The 16,549-nt window shown below is 46.8% G+C and overlaps 1 long non-coding RNA gene across 1 annotated transcript; it reads left to right on the plus strand.

Annotated features, from left to right (window-relative positions):
- Positions 1-1,664: 1,664 nt before the first annotated feature.
- On the plus strand, positions 1,665-7,629 carry LOC125945246 (uncharacterized). Its single transcript, XR_007466734.1, has 3 exons — positions 1,665-1,839; positions 3,643-3,781; positions 7,104-7,629. It is a non-coding gene; the product is annotated as an uncharacterized LOC125945246 (long non-coding RNA).
- Positions 7,630-16,549: the final 8,920 nt, after the last annotated feature.

Genomic DNA, 16,549 nt, shown 5'->3' on the forward strand with positions numbered 1-16,549 from the left:
AGTAAATGACGAACTGATATCTGCCAGTCCTGTTGCCACGAGTACCGTCCAATAAGTATCATGGTAGGTTAATGAAAGTAGTAACCATGCTTCTAGTGAAGAATCCTCGCCACATGAGCATGCTCAATTCAAGGACAGTTTTCAGGAAAATGACATTGCCTTCAAAGGAAAAAATGTAGAAGCACATACGCAAGACATTTCTAGAGAGTATTTTGTTCCACAAAACGACTCTCCTATGAGTGCGGGCAACGAAAATGGAGGTTCTTCGGACTATGCATCATCATGTGCAGAAAATCAGGCAAGTATTTGTCCACGTAAATGTGTGGAATTTCAAGCATGGCTTGCATTATGGGTTACAAGTCACCGAATTCCGCATGTCGCAGTTTCTGAACTTCTCCGAAAACTAAGCACCACTTTCGACGTGATTGATTTGGCCATCGACGCGAGGACATTGTTGAACACTCCTCGATACACTTTAACGCGATCTGTCCCTCCTGGCGAATATTGCCATTTTTCTTTGAAGGAAAATTTAGAACGCATGATTGCTGTGATCCTGAGTGGCTGTAGAGGGTAGATCCCTTGACAACGCTCAGAGAATTTTAAGTGACAATGTCAGCCAAGCTGAACTGACGGTTCAAACTGTAAAATGTTTTGATATTGTTTGTCGCAGTTTTCGTTTTGTCTGTTTGGTTAACCTGTTTTACTTTGACCGAAAGGAAGAAAAAGACGCCGTAGTCTAGTTGCTAGAGAACCGGCTGCTGTGCCCCACGGCAGAGGTTCGATTCCATTATAGGTTGCACATCACTTTTTTGTATTATTAAAGCGAGTTAAGCCCGACCCTCATAGAACGAATTTCCGGCGTCCAAGCGGCGAACTTCGTCCGACGGCGGCCGCTCGTCGGTCGGCGTCAAAAATCAGGACGCGCGCCACCGACTTGGAGGGGTTAGATATTTTCGCCCGCCGCCGGAAGCGTTCAGCGCGCGGTGAGAAGCCCGATCCAATCAGGAGGCAGCACTTCCGGCCGTTGCATCATGGGATTGAGTTTACGTAAAACATGGCGGCGGTCCCGGTCGCCCGCTTCGAACTGAATTGGGCGTTGTTTTTGTAGAATTCACTTCGTTCGTAGCAATTGACTGCGCAAACGGCTTTTGCTTAGTCTCATGCCGCTTCGACGAGAGAGTGTTATGGCTAATCTTGAGGAATTTTCGAGATCGCTTCTCGTTTCGAACGCGCCTAAGCCTAACGAGAGAAATTTTCTTTGAGATGCGAGCGTCACCTGTCGGTAAAGTTGGTAGATAGGCACGACGACGCAATATGGCCTCTGAGATGAGAAGCTTTCGGAGGATATGGTAGACAGCTTGTGATGCTTGTCTGTTTCGCTGCAGATCGGCGGACATGGGAAGTAAAAATACAACGTGCTCCTGGCTTCCATTGTGCTGCCTCTTGCACTTTCCTGACGCACACACACATAGAATTACTTAGTTGCCCGATGTATGCAAAATTCAAAGCGTAATGGAATAGCGTTCCGCACGTAAACCACGCTATCACGCTTTACTAAAACTCTCTTTCTGCAGGATGCAGCGCCGCGACGTATCATAGCGGCTACCTGACAAAGCGAGGAGTGGCGCGACGGCTCATCGGCGTCATCGCTTGCGCCGACGCAGTCTGAGCAGCCGAGCGGATTGCGCTCTCCGTGCAGCTTCCCTCCAGATTGCGTAACTTTTGAACCCGCCGTTACATTCACCGTTATTTTTGTCAGGGCCAGCCTTTAAGTTCCTGACTCGTATTCGTTCATGAACTGCGGAGCGCCAGACTGCCTTCCACATCTTCTTTGCTCACGTAAGTAGTCACTGCCACTTTGACACCTGTCGTGTTTAATTATTTACGGTTTTCAAGCGGGAGTTTTAGGTGAAAATTTTAGGTGGTAATGAAGTTTTGCAATGAAAGCTCCTTGGTTTTAACTGGAATCTCTAATATTGTTTAAGAGGCATGTTTACGTCTGCGTACGTTTCTTTTATTGTGTGCGTATTCAGGTTTGCCAAAGCTGTCTAGAATTACCTCTGTGACGTTTCTTTGACCGGTGATCGTTAGGATGACAATGACATTCCCGTTTGGCGCGAAATGATGAGACGTGCTACGATCTTCTTCGCGTAGCCTCAGCATTCTTCTGTCAACGCTCTTGTGCGAGATCACTCGTGTGTTTTATTGCGATAGCAATTATATGGGCACTTCTACCGGATTTCTGCCGTCGCCGTCGTCGTCGCCGTCGCCGTGAGGTTCCCTATAGATAAAGTCTTCGCCGCGCGCCGCATGCCCGAGCGGAAGCGTGCGGGGACGCGCGCTATCACGGAGAGCGAACGCACTCAATCACCCACGCGCAAGCAAGGAAGCGGGAAGCCAGCGCCGGAGGGAGCGCGGGGGCGGGGGGGGGGCACTTCTACTCTGCCAACAACCGCGCTCGTCGCTCGTCCGCACCGTCTCTTATCTCCACACGGCTCTGAGCTTTATGCGCCGTGCATTCGCCGCTCAGTTTCCGTTGAAGCGATAGACCGCACGTACCTTCGCCCGCTGCGGCGTATGGGCTCGCTGCCAGCGTTTTGACAGTCGTTGTCTGCAGTCATTCAGTGTGACCTATTCATGTTTGTTTGTGCGCGCTCACACCACGCTTGTTCATTCAGTTAGTAATAGTCGGGCCACATTTTCCAACGCACGCTACACAGGTAATGCTGCCCGGATCGGCAGTGCAGCGCTACAGGTGTGTCCCTTCGCACGGGCTGCCCACGGGAAGCGATTCTCATCAACACCACCGTTTCACACGCGCCTTCTCGTGGTCATCGAGTCTCTCTTCATGTCGGTCTACTTACGCCGCAGCACACCTGCTTACTTAATCAGCTCATGTTTACTACAATTCATATTGCTACCAAAGCCGCTCACCTTACTTCGTATGACATTGCTGTGTTGCTATCGCATTCATTGCTTCACTCTTAGGGCGAAACTGTGACATTTTTTCCCAGCGTGAAAGATGCCTGCGAATACACGCAAAACTGCCGAACGACTGGCCGCTCGAGGCAGTTTGCGTGTTTTGGCAAGCATCTTTCACACTTGGAAAAACACTTTATGTAGCTCATATTGAGAAACAGAAAGCGGTATCGGGGGTTTCTCATGTTGCTTTACAATCTTCTCATTGACACATTTAATCTAACTATAGTAATTGAGAAGTTCAATAAATAATTAGAACTAATTATCTAACTAGGCTGAATGCAAAAAATAATCTGAGTATCTCCAACATTACCTTGGTTCTGTCCTGGTACGTGGCACTTGCATATTTTTAAAATTTGGCTAAAGTTAAATGAAACACCCTGTATGTAGTGCACTGTTGCCTTGTTTTTTGTAACATAATCGGATAGTGCAGCTATTTACAGCATCTTTTTTAGGATACCTAACATTTTTTGGCTTCAGCCATGCAGCAAATAAATTTTGAAGTCGCACTGGCGTTTTCTTTTTTTTTTTGCAAGTCTGTGCAGTAACAGAATTCTGTTAAAAAAGAAAAATTTCATTATACAGTTGTAATAGGCACTGCCGTTACATTATAAACATGGATACTCCGAGTTCCTCAGTATAACAATAGTTTTTACTATGCAGGCACATACCTACGTGCAAGAGAGAAGGCGCGTGAGGGTGAAGACGCCGATCATGTACCGTCTGCAGGTGCCGAAAGGGGCACACGAAAACGCCGCCGCCCAAAGGGCCACCACGAAACTCCTGAACTCTAAGAACCCAGGTAACTTTTATTTTATATTAAAGTCGTACGAATTAAATTTTCAGCGTGACACATATACAGCCGAATCTCAATAATTCGAACTCGAAGGAGCCCGAAAGTTTGTTCGAATTAAAGGAAGGACTTATTTCTGAAGTATTCGGGCACCACAGCACGACGTACGAACGGAGTCGTTATATATCACGGCGCGCAAGCAGATGGCGTGCAGGGGCCACGAGACTGCCCACGTCGGCCAACGCTCGCTTCGCGATAATGGCAGATTGTATGAGGCTCTTGCGTTGCCCAGGGGGCGCTGCAAAAATGATGCTAAAAAGCGCCCTCAATCCGAAACTGGGTAGTACCAAGTTCGGTCGTCTGCTTCGGGAAGCACGTTTACAATATGGACCCGCCACTTTCGGTTGTGTTGTGCCACGGCTTGCAGCGAATATCGGGCGCTGAAGATTTTTCCATGGGTGGTATGCTGCGTAAAGGCAAGAAATTATGCAACGCCGAATACGTGTACGCCGTTCAAGAAATAAGCGGCGAAGTTTTAGCGCGGTGTCAATAGAAAGTGAAGTGAGCCACGCACGTGCGAAGTTGAACTTCAGGTAAGGTTTGCACGCTGCTAGATTCAGGCGCACAAACGCGAGGAAATGCTTTCTATTAAGTGAATTCACAGCAGCGAGAAGCAGACATGTGTATGGAACTGCTCGAGCGCACGACGGTACGCGACGGCAGCGGTCTTTCAGCATGCCGCGGTGTACGAACTGCTCGAGCGCACGATCGTACGCGCCGCGACGGCAGCGGTCTTTTGACATGCCGCGAAACGGCGGGTCTCCTGCAATCTTTGTTGACTACATGCCGCTAGACAAGTAATTATGCCTGCTCTGTAGTAGCGGCCATCTGTCCCTTTAGCAATTGATAAATAACTGTGCAATGCATATAAGCTCGCAGTAACGCACGTACGTGCGAATCGCGCTGCAGCGCGAGCTCGTGCGCTGCTCGCTTGATGTAGCTTTTAATTACAGCGCTCGAACATCGATGTGCTGTAATCAATACTACCTTGCTGTGCTGCCTCAACGTACTGGCTTGAGGTCAAGGATGAGCACATTCAACTCTCTAACGTGTGCTGCTCGTAGTGGGGTAGTGAATTGTCACCGAATCTGCCCGACCACTTGTGGTCATTTGCACACACCTGGTCATCACTTCGCACCGGTCGAAGTGTTAATTGTCGCTGTGGCCGGGTCTCGAATGGTGAATCACTGCCATGCCTGCTGCTATGTCGGTCTTCCATTTCGCTTACCCAGCGCGACAAACTGCAGTTATCCAGCGCGCCCGACGCTCCACTTCGAGAGGCCTTGAAGGAAAATGGTAGAATCTGATGTTGAGATTCAGGCCTTCTTCTTCATGGCAGCCCACGACGCAGCAGTAACGACGGTAACGCTTTTTCGAGGCTGAGTTAGGTCTCTCCGGATCGGCGTCCCCGATGTCTTCTGCTTCCAGCATTACGTCCTACGGCACACGGAGAGTCCGTTTTCGTACAACTATAGGCTGCGGCCAGCTCGCAACCTGGTCGCCATGGTCTGTGAGAAGTGACGAGCCTTTTCGCACTCGAAACAGGGCTGAAAACAGTGCGAATCGACGCAAAACGCGGGCTAGAAACGTGCTTCCCCACAGCCAGGGCTCAATACTATCCAAGCTGGTACTACCCAGATGACGTTTTTCGCCGCCACCAGGCGCCGCTACTATACTTCAGACTCCAGCGCAAGACGCCCATGGGTGTACTGTGGCTGTAGGGAGCGGGCGGCGCCAGCACGGCGGCGCCGGGCGCGCGCGGACACGTCGAGGGTGAGGGAGGAGGGCGCCAGGGAAGCGGATTTGGCTTCAGCAGTGTTGACCCCGTCGCTTCGGTGGCTCCCCTCACTCTCCCTCTCAACTCCCTCGTAGCTCCCCCACCTTCGACTGTCTCTGTGCGCTCCCGCCGCTGCTCCCGCCGGCGCCAGCTTAGCCCTCTCCCTTTCGTTTACTGCCGTTGAAGCGAGCGTTGGCCGGTTGTGAGCAGTTTCGTTGGCCGGACTGGGCCTCCGTCGTTGCTTCCCTCTGCATCGCAGCCGCAGCGTTGAGACATCGACTCGTACACGCGTGTTACGGGGCGACGACGTAACGGCGGCCTTGCCATTTGAGAGAGAGGAATTTACGCCGCGGTTCTTTTTCTTTTATTGCGATAGAAATTATATGGACACTCCAAGCGCATTTTTGCCGCCGTCGTCGTCGCCGTGATATTCCATATAAAGTGCAACGGCGATGAAATCGCCGCGCGCCGTGTGTGGGTTTTAGTGTGGGGGCTCATTTCCGTGTAAGCAATAAATTGCATATGCAAGCACTCTAGAGCATAATTCATTTTTAAACTGCACGAGCTTAACCTTTAACCCATTGGCTTGCATAACTATAAATGTCACCAAGGTCAAAGTTAGTGAAACTGGGTGGAAAATTACGATGTTTGTTGCCACCTGTGTGTGGATGACTCACTGTTTTTGTAAAAAAATTTCTTTACAAGTGCTTCGCAATGTTATTGTGTGGAGGGTTTCAAAAGGCAAGTCATAGGCGTGCAACATTTTAATGGTTTAATTACAAGCAACTGAAGTTCTTACTGTATATGCTTGAAGAAGCCGTGCTGCAAATGGTAGCAGTTACTCAAGGTTGCACTCGTCTGCTGTTTTTTATTTTTAAGGAATCGCAATATATTTGCTCAATTTGAAGTATGCGATGCGTTTGATAGACTGGTGTTTAGGTATATGCTCAAGCATTCGCCATTTCTGAATTGGCTATGTGATCTTTGGCAAATAAAATTGGGGTGGTGTAACAATGCTGTCACACTGAAGCTGTGCCTTTGCAGAGCCGCACTTACCTCTTTTCTAGTACAACATTATCAGAAATGCATTATCTATTCCTTTCTTTGAATGCTAATTAGCACCTACTTCGCACATGTTTAGGAGGCTGCTGTCATCTACCAGTCGCCAACTAGTCAAGACAGCAGCCTCCTGAAAGCTAGAAAAATAGCCGACACTTACACTGGTTGGGGATTGTACACGCAACACCTTCAGTTAGTGTAAAGTATGTCTTCAAGTCAACAGAAGAGAATTTCACTTGTGATCGGTTAATGTTAGAACCATGTTAAAAAAGGTGGAATGCTCGAAAACTGTGTGCTGGGACCAATATATTGTAGTGCTGCCCATTGCTAAGATATATTGCAGTGCTTATTGTCAATGCATTGAAAAACTATACTTCACTAAGAAAAGTGTGCTTCAATTAACATACGTTTTACACATGCCTCATGTTTTTGCAGTAAGAAGACCTGCTGAATTAAGGAGCTACAGCCCAGCAGCCTGTTCGAAACCAGGTTTATCAAGGTCGATGCCTGTAATGGACGTTACTCGGAGGCACTCATATTTAATGTTGATTGCTAGTTTGTCTAGTCGTGTTTACTTTTTGCAATAAAAAATGTTATTGCTGTATGTGTTTCGTGTATTGCACAAGCGCAAACCTGCATGCCGCTGGCCGGCGAAACGCCACAGGGGCATGGGGAGAGGGAACGAAAGGGAGACGAGGGTGGCTTTAGAGGGGAGGGTGAAAGAAAACGGATGTCAAAATCCCGATTGTAGCAGGATTCAATCTGTATTTTTTAAATGCTTCTAATCGTCTTACAAAATCCCATTTCAAGACGGGATTTTTTTAAACTACTTTAAGCAGGATTCTAGAACTTCTTGCAATAGTCATATTCGCCGGACATTAGCAACGATATACGACCGTTTATCACCTTCTAAACGGACTGCACGGATTTTTTAGTGCGTCTTTCAGACGTTCATTTAGTCTTGGCGAATCGGTATGGAAGCAGTTTTCTATCGATTTTGTGCTAGCTGGGGTAGTATCACAGTGAGAACTAAATCTAAGGATATTTCATGAAATTGCAAGTGAATGTGTGTACTTTTCAGGGTAATACGTTTTGGAGTGCCCGTCATACCAGTAACATCAGTATCTTAGAAAAAAATGTCATACATAGACACATGGCTCATTGCGCGGACGTATACGCGTTCTTATGGCCAGATTTATGCATGCATCCTTGTGTTCAACACCCTTCAGACGTCGATTTAACACCCTTCTTTGAGCAACTTCGCACCTTATGTGCCGTATACACCCATATGATAGGGTGTTTTCAACAAAATGGGTGCTAATAGGCTGTGCACAGGGGTGTAAATGCGGAAAACACCCATTTTAACACCCTTAAGGGTGTGAAAATGTTTAGTGTGTGCAAGTAAGTTGGGGAGGCGAGAAGAATCGTCGCCTCTCGTCACTCCGACACGCGTTTGGCAGGTTTTATCGACATTGACCCCACCGGAATGCGACGTGTCCATTGTCGTGCCTGCGTGTTCTCCCTCTCCCGGCAAAAAGGATACTATTCAGGCACCCTAAATGTGGTATGGTCAATGGGCGCGATCGTTACTTGCACGTCGGCTAGGCAGTCAAATTTTCTGTGCGTGTCGTTTGGGTGTGTTCACTTGTTCACTTCTGTCGTCAATCATTTAGGAAGACTTCAGCTCCATCCAATTTTGAAATACGGGATGATCTACGGACTTCTAACAATGCCATATTTTGAGCAAAAACCATTTTCAAAATTGTGTAGGTCAGCTGCTATGTTAAGGTGTTTTTTTTGTAAGTGGATTAAATTTCTTTTTTAAATGTGGTTCTCCCCAAGTTAAGGAGGGCGATAGTTTGTATGGTTCACTCGAGTAAGTAAATTGTTACAGTTGGCAAGCATCGTTCTGTCATTTAATGTTGTCCGCGCTTCCTTTTATCAGTACATCTGCATTGTGTTGTTGTGGAGCGCGTTTTTTTTATTGAATGTGCGTTATGTTGGACTCTTGGCCTTGCTGATGTATGGTACATACTTTATTTTATTGCTAATTGATATATATCATTTTAAGCAACATGCTCTTATTACGCGTAATTTTTCTCAAATGCTTTGTTTCCCTCTATGTTTTCCCTCCTGTGTGATGTTGTAAAGCCTATAAATAATAAAGAATACTTTATAATGCTATCCGGAAAACCGCATTTTATTTTCTTCATTAAATCATATCGTGCGTTGAAATGCTAACAAGAAATGCATAGGCGAGAATGAACTTCTGTCAAGTATTCCATTCGCTAATGGTCTAATGGTATCAAAGAAAATTGTTCTGCAAACTTGAATCTTGTCAATGTTACATACTCTCGTGTACGTGAAAGCGCAAATGCGGGCGTTTTATTTGTGCTGAATTCGCGTTTCGATTTACGTTATTGAAAAGAGTTGACTAGCCGAGAAAGGGCAGTTAACTAGATGGGCCGATAAATGCTCTTACTCTACTTCAATTCTGTATTTGTCTCCATTGAAGTATAATAAATACATTCAAAATCTAACTAGGAAGGTGGATAACAAAATAAGCTACCGTAAAGGTTCTTACCGGCACAAAACATAGCACCGACAGTATTTCATCAGTCATTAATAAGTGTCGTAAAGCCACGGCACGAAAGGTGCTTCTTCAATTCATTGCAGGAAAAAAAGTATAAATAATGTAGCAGGATCTCAAGAAACTCTCTTAAGAAATGGATTAGTATTTACTCTATTTGCAACACCTCAAGAACACTTTCCAGAAATTAAGTAATATTCACTCCAATTTAAACACTTCAAGACTCCCTCAAGAAATGAAGTAATATTCACTCCATTTAGGATACCTAAAAGCCCCTTCAGGAAATGAAGTAATATTCACTCCAATTAGGATACCTAAAAGCCCTTCCGGAAATGAAGTAATATCCACTCCAATTGGAACACCATAAAAGCTCTTGTGAGAGATGGAGTTAACTAAAACTCCATATGAATGGAGTATATTAAACTCTCATTCGAGAATGCGCTAGGCGACGAGGCATTTACTCCCACCTGGGATTATTTGTGTTTAGTGTGCATGTTATTGCACGGTTCCCTTTGGTGAAAAAATATTTTTCTCGTTCTTCAAGCAGCATTTATCTCTCATGTGTATTCTTGAGCATATAGTATTCTATCAGTAGGTCTTGCGAAACGCAGACGAAGAAACATAGGTAACCTTCCTGCTTGCCGCTTCAAACAAGTAAAACATATCTGCCCCATCCGGCGCCTTCTTCTCACGATTTACTGGGAAGTATTGTTATAGTTAAAAAAGAAGAAACTGCAGCGCAACATTCCATTCAAGTTTCCACCTTTCTCGCGTAACAGAATGTGGAGTAATTGGTACGGGGTCATTTATTGGGGTGGGACCTCGAGCGCCGAAAACGGTTTTAGTTAATTCTATATGTTAATCTTTGGCCGTAAGCCGTAGGTGGAATTTTCTTTCTAGTCGATACTTCAAAAAACAAAAGAAAGAAAAGAAACAAAAACAAAAGAAAGAAAAGAAAGAAAGCCTGCGCGGTAGCCTAATTAGTGGCTTTATAGTGGATACGGCGTAGCGCTGCCAAACCGGAGCTCGCAGGTTCAATTGAGGTCGCGGAATTCGATGGAAAGGAAATAGAACAAGACTCGTGTACTGCTATTTAGGTGCACGTTAAAGAACCCCAGGTGGTGAAAACTAAACCGGGTGCCTCGTAATCATATCGGGTTTTGCCACGTAAAACCGAAGAATTTGATTAAATTATAGAAAGTCGCGGTTTCGCCCGAAAGGCGAAGCATCATTTGCGAAAGCAAATTAGTGGGTATACTAATTATATAAATTCTTTACTTCTACTTTACTTCTCTTTACTTCTACTTTGCTTCTTTACTTCTTTCGACTAGTAAAGCTATTCGGAGAGTCGGGATAGTAGTTTTATCAGCTGTATAAACTTGGACTCATTCGCCTGCTAACTGTATTAACAAGCTTGGTGTCAGCGCGCACAAGCAAACATGAATAGATCACACTCGATGACCGCAGACAACCAATGTGAAAACGCTGGCAGCAAGCGCAGCCGCCGCAGCGAGCGAAGGTTCGTGCGGTCTATCACTTCAAGGGAAACTGAGCGGCGAATGCGCAGCGCATACAAAGGGTAGAGTCGTGTGGAGATATACCACTGTGACGTGCTTTCAAGATACGGTGCGGGCGACCACCGCAGCCGGGCAAAGCACAAGCACAGTTGTTGGCAGAGTAGAATCTGCCCCCCCCCCTCCCTCCCGCGCTGCGTTTCCGCGTTCCTCCTTTCGCGTGCGAGACTGAGTCGCCAGTTCCCCTTGCGCCGGTTGCAAGATACGCATTTGGTGCCGCAGCACAGCGTCGCCCCCCCCCTACCTCCCTTCCATAGCCCCACGGCCTTTCGCGCGAAGGAAGCCGCGTTTGCTCTCCGCCGTTCCGTGATAGCGCGCGTCCCACGCGCGCTTTCACTCGCACATACGGCGCGCAGTGACGATTTTATCATCCTTGGACTTTATACGGAACCTCACGGCGACGGCGACGACGATGGTGAGGCCGATGGCAGAAATCCGCTTGAAGTGTAAATTGCTATCGCAATAAAAGAAAAAAGCAGGTGGCTGCGTCCTCCAGCTTATTTCTGGGGGTGTAAGCAAAATAAATTATACTCGAGTCTGATTTCCGAGAAAAACACGTTACGCTTATCCTATATTTCATACAGAAATGTAATGCCGTTCCCAGATGTATGCCCGCTCAACGCAGCAGCTTGTATATTATAAACTGCTGCTTTCAGTTATCCGGTGCACTTTCATAACGACCACAATGAAACAAAGGAACGGCATTTCTCACATATACGTAGAGATATATGCAGATCTGTTGCGTTCGTTGAAGAATTAAAGTATGGTACCACATGGGGCACCAAGTTTTAATGGGTTGCAAACATGGTGAGACTGCCAAAAATCATTGTCTGAATTGTCTGATTAACAGGCTGCCCCAAAACGGGGCGTTTATATTGAATGAGAGCTAGGAACTTGTTAAGCAGGACTTATTAACACCCGTCCGTTAATTCTCTCAGGAACTGCGCCTCTGCACAACAGCCACAACTCCCCGGCAGCACAATCATTCGGAATAGCAGTCCTCACTTGCCTGCAGTCACTCACCTTTGAAACTTCACTAGTGCTGTTATGCGTTACATTCGAAGGGGAATGACTATTCGGCGTCGTACAGTACATGAATCGCCTGCTATGAATATTATTTCTGCGAATGAAAGCTTTATATGCAGTATTCACTAATAAGTGTGTTTGTTACTGCAAACACGTGCGCTTATTCCGGTCGGGAGTTCTCACATCTTCAATTAGTGCATTTAGAATATTTTTTCCTTACATATATATGCTGAATATATATGTCTACGTCCCCTTTGATTTAATTACCTAGAAATACATCGGTCATTCTTTGCGCAACGCAGTTAATAAACCTGGTATATTTTTCTCTAAGAATGTTTTTTTCGATCATTGTCTCTGATCAATATCCACCAACAAGAAGCGCGCGCAAAATGACACGGTATCAATCATAAAATTTTTTACGTAGCTTCATGGTGTAGAGATACCAGTTACATTTAGAGGACAGTGGTAAAAACAGCAGTTCACCTGGCTAAAACTACATTTGGTACGGGCCGTGAAGAGTTATGGGTGCACCAAAGCAACTAAAACATTAAAACAATGTACTGCACAGACGTTCTGCTAGAAAAACTGGGCGTCCGCCAGCGTCCGCGTAGCGAACGCTCGCTCGCTAGCAGACGACGGGCTTGACAACGACAGCAAAATCAAAGACGTCGCGTTGTAGAATCCATGCCTCAAATATATGTTTCGCAAGATGGTGTAAGCATCAATTTGCAGTTGAAATAAAGCGCTATTTTAAGAGCGTACTACGCACAATCGGCCCCGCAGAGGCGTCTGCGTAAGCAGGCGTTTGGTGTGTTGCGACACCACGGACCCGAGCACACGAGGGTTGGACCCTCTCGCGCCTTAACGTGCGTGGCTTAGCCGTGTCCGGGGAAAAGGGGATCCTGGGGGTTGAGCCGATGCTGGGAGTTTGGACCTTTAAGGCCCCTCGGCGGAGGCAACACACCCCTTTGGCCTCGGCTTCACGTAGACGGCACCCCCGGACTGACCCACCCGGGGGAAATCGGTAGTTGCCTTTTCCTGTCTCTCTCTCTCCAATCTTAGACTTTCCCTCTCACTTTCAATCTTGCCTGTCTTCTTCTCTCTTCCATTTACTTCCAATTTTTCCAGGCAGCAAGGGTTAACCTGGTGTATTTTATCCAACCTTGGGTATTCCATATTAGGTTATAGTAGCTACGTACAGCTGGCGTCTGCGTTTCCTTCGGGTCTCGCAGCGTCCCCATGTTGGGCTCGGTGGTGGGCGGCTGGCCTAGCTGCCGAAATCAAATCAGTCCTTTATGGCTAAGATGTCATCCCTCCCACTTCATGATCATCCTCTTTTTAAAAGAGGACGCACCGAAGAAACCTTTCAGCTGTTCAGCCAGCGCAAAAAACGTTCCCCCGCTTCCATGTGGTACATAGTCAAGACCCTGAAAAGACAGTAAGAACCATTTCACCTTTTACTGTGGCCAAATGTCTCACCGACACACTAGGTGCTGGCTACAAAGGGACGAAAATGAGCAGTGGCGATCTTCTTCTGGAGGTTCGCGACACTCAAGAGCACGGCACACTCTCAAATCTGGTAGCATTCCGTAATGTGCCAATCACTGTTAGCTCGCATCGATCAATGAACACAAGTAAAGTAGTTATCTCTGATGAAGATCTCTTAACCCTAAGTGAGGAAGAGCTCCTGGAGGGCTGGAAAGACCACAACGTGATTCAAGTGCAAAGAATAAAGCTCAAGCGGGACAACCAGGATATTCAACTAAACATCTGATCCTCAACTTTGCGTCGAGTGAACTACCAGAAACCCTAGAAACAGGATATACCAGAATTCGAGTCAGACCTTACATCCCAAATCCCCGAAGATGTTTCAAATGTCAACGATATGGCCATGGTTCGCAAAACTGCCGAGGCCGACTGATCTGTGCGAAATGTGGCGAACACGAACACGGATCCGTCAACTGCAGTGGCACGCTCCACTGTCCCAACTGTGACGGTGGACACGCAGCATACTCTCGAACTTGCCCCACATGGAAAAAAAGAAAAAGACAATCACACTGAAAATCGAGGAGATCATCTCGTTTCAGGAAGCGCTGAAACGTGTTTCTTTTTTCCATACCACAGGGTATGCTGATGCGACGCGCAAGGGGGCAACGTCGCAGCAGACTCCTGCATCGGCCCGGTCCACAAAGAGTGCGGCCGTGCCGGTGCCACCAGCCCCCCAGGCGACAGCAGCCATCGCTGCTGCGCCATCTCTTAAGGAAGGCCCGTCGACCTCTGGGTTGGTGGCCTCCAAGGCCCTGCTTTTTGAGGCAAGGCCTACCCCGAAAACACTCCGCTCGAATGAGCGGAAGTCCAGCGGCTCCCAGGAGTCGATGGACACAACTACAAGCCAGCCTGCGCACCCAGCGCCTTGTGAGCGGCGCGAATCTCGTGACCGCTTCAAGAAAGACAAACCACGGATTACGGGGCCTGGAAAGGCTCTGTAAGCCACTTGACTCCTCTTGACACACAGCACAAGAACACAAACAATATGGATACACAAATATTACACTGGAACGTGAGAGGTCTTATGCACAACCTCGATGACGTTAAAGAACTTCTACACAAATATAAGCGAAAGGTGCTGTGTGTTCAGGAGACACATTTAAAGCCAACGCAAACAAATTTCCTGCGGCAATACGCCATCTCCCGCAAAGATCGTGATAATGCTAACGCCCCATCTTGCGGCGTAGCAATAATTATTGACAAGTCAGTAGCTTGTCGGCACTTAGTCCTCCAGACGCCTCTCGCGTCAGTATCAGTTCGAGCAATTATTTTCAACAAATTGGTTACTGTCTGTTCCATTTACATACCACCGGATTACCACCTTAGCAAGACATAACTTCACAACCTAATGAATCAGCTCCCTGAACCCTACGTGGTCGTTGGTGATTTCAATGCGCACAACACTCTGTGGGGAGACTCCCGGTGTGACTCGAGGGGTCGACTAATAGAAAACATTCTATTGACGTCCGGTGCTTGCCTGTTCAATAAGAGCCAACGTACTACAACATACATTACAATTCATATTCCTCAATAGATTTAGCTATTGGCTCTCCGACTCTCTTTCTCCACTTGCAGTGGAGTATCATAAACAATCTTTTTGGAAGTGACCACTTCCCTGCGACATTAAACTTGGTAAAACAAGAAAATGGTCCTCCGCATCCTCCTAGATGGAAACTACCAGCAGCAGATTGGTTGTGTTTTAAAGAGTCAACATGCATATCGCCGGCCTTTATCAGTGATGTTAACATAGACGACGCCGTAGCGTATTTTACTGCTTTTATTGTAGACGCATCCGAGAAATGCATTCCTCAGACAAAGGGCAGCTCATCTAAAAGACGGGTTCCCTGGTGGAACGACGACTGCAAAGAGGCGCGAAACAAACAAAACAAAGCATGGAGCACATTGCGCGGATTTCCAACTGCTGAAAATCTCGTTGAGTTCAAGCACGTCAAGTCACAGGGTAGGCGGACGCGCAGACTAGCAAAAAGGGCAAGCTGGGAGAGGTTTCTCTCAAGCATCAACTCTTACACGCAGGAAGCGAAAGTCTGGAATGGCTTGAAAAGACTTAATGGCCAGCAAACCCAGCCATTACCCATGGTCGATGACCAAGGGGATACATTAAAAGACCAAGCTGACGCTCTTGGCAAGCACTTCGAGCGTGTATCCAGTTCAGTTCACTATTCCGAGGCATTCTTAAAATACAAAGATATAGCAGAACTCAACGTAATAAACCGCAGATGTAGACATGACGAACCTTATAACCTCCCCTTCTGTATCGCCGAGCTGAAAGCCTCCCTGACTGCTTGCCTCAGCTCTGCACCCGGAACTGACAGAATCATGTGCGACATGATTAAACACTTTCACGAAGACACTCAAATGACACTGCTTGCACTGTATAATGCTATATGGGCTGCAGGACATCTCCCATCTACATGGAAAGAAGCCATTGTAATCCCAGTCTTAAAACATGGCAAAGACCCATCCTCTGTGACAAGTTATCGCCCAATTGCGCTCAGTAGTTGTCTATGTAAGCTATTCGAAAAAAATGATTAATCGGCGTCTTCTACATTTCCTGGAATCTAGCAGACTACTTGACCCTTACCAATGCGGTTTCAAAGAAGGCCGGTCTACAACCGACCATCTCGTACGCATCGAAACAAACATTCGGGATGCTTTCATACATAAACAGTTCTTCTTATCTGTTTTTCTAGATATGGAGAAGGCGTATGACACAACGTGGCGTCACGGAATTCTGCGAGACCTGTCGGCAATGGGCATCCGCGGGAACATGCTAAACGTTATAGAGAGCTACTTGCAGAATCGCACTTTCCGGGTCAAAATTGGTAATGCGCTGTCCCGTTCATTCATACAGGAAACTGGGGTACCTCAGGGAGGTGTTCTCAGCTGTACGCTCTTCATAGTCAAGATGAACTCACTCCGCACATCATTGCCTTCAGCCATATCTTATTCCGTGTACGTCGACGACGTACAGATAGGTTATAACTCTTGTAACCTTACAGTCTGCCAACGACAGGTTCAAGTTACCCTGAACAATGTCTCTAAATGGGCCACAGAAAATGGCTTTAAAGTAAACCCAAATAAAAGTTCGTGTGTTCTATTCACACGAAAGAGAGGGCTCGTAG

Source organism: Dermacentor silvarum, chromosome 5 (assembly GCF_013339745.2).
Source record: "Dermacentor silvarum isolate Dsil-2018 chromosome 5, BIME_Dsil_1.4, whole genome shotgun sequence".
Taxonomy (NCBI): domain Eukaryota; kingdom Metazoa; phylum Arthropoda; class Arachnida; order Ixodida; family Ixodidae; genus Dermacentor; species Dermacentor silvarum.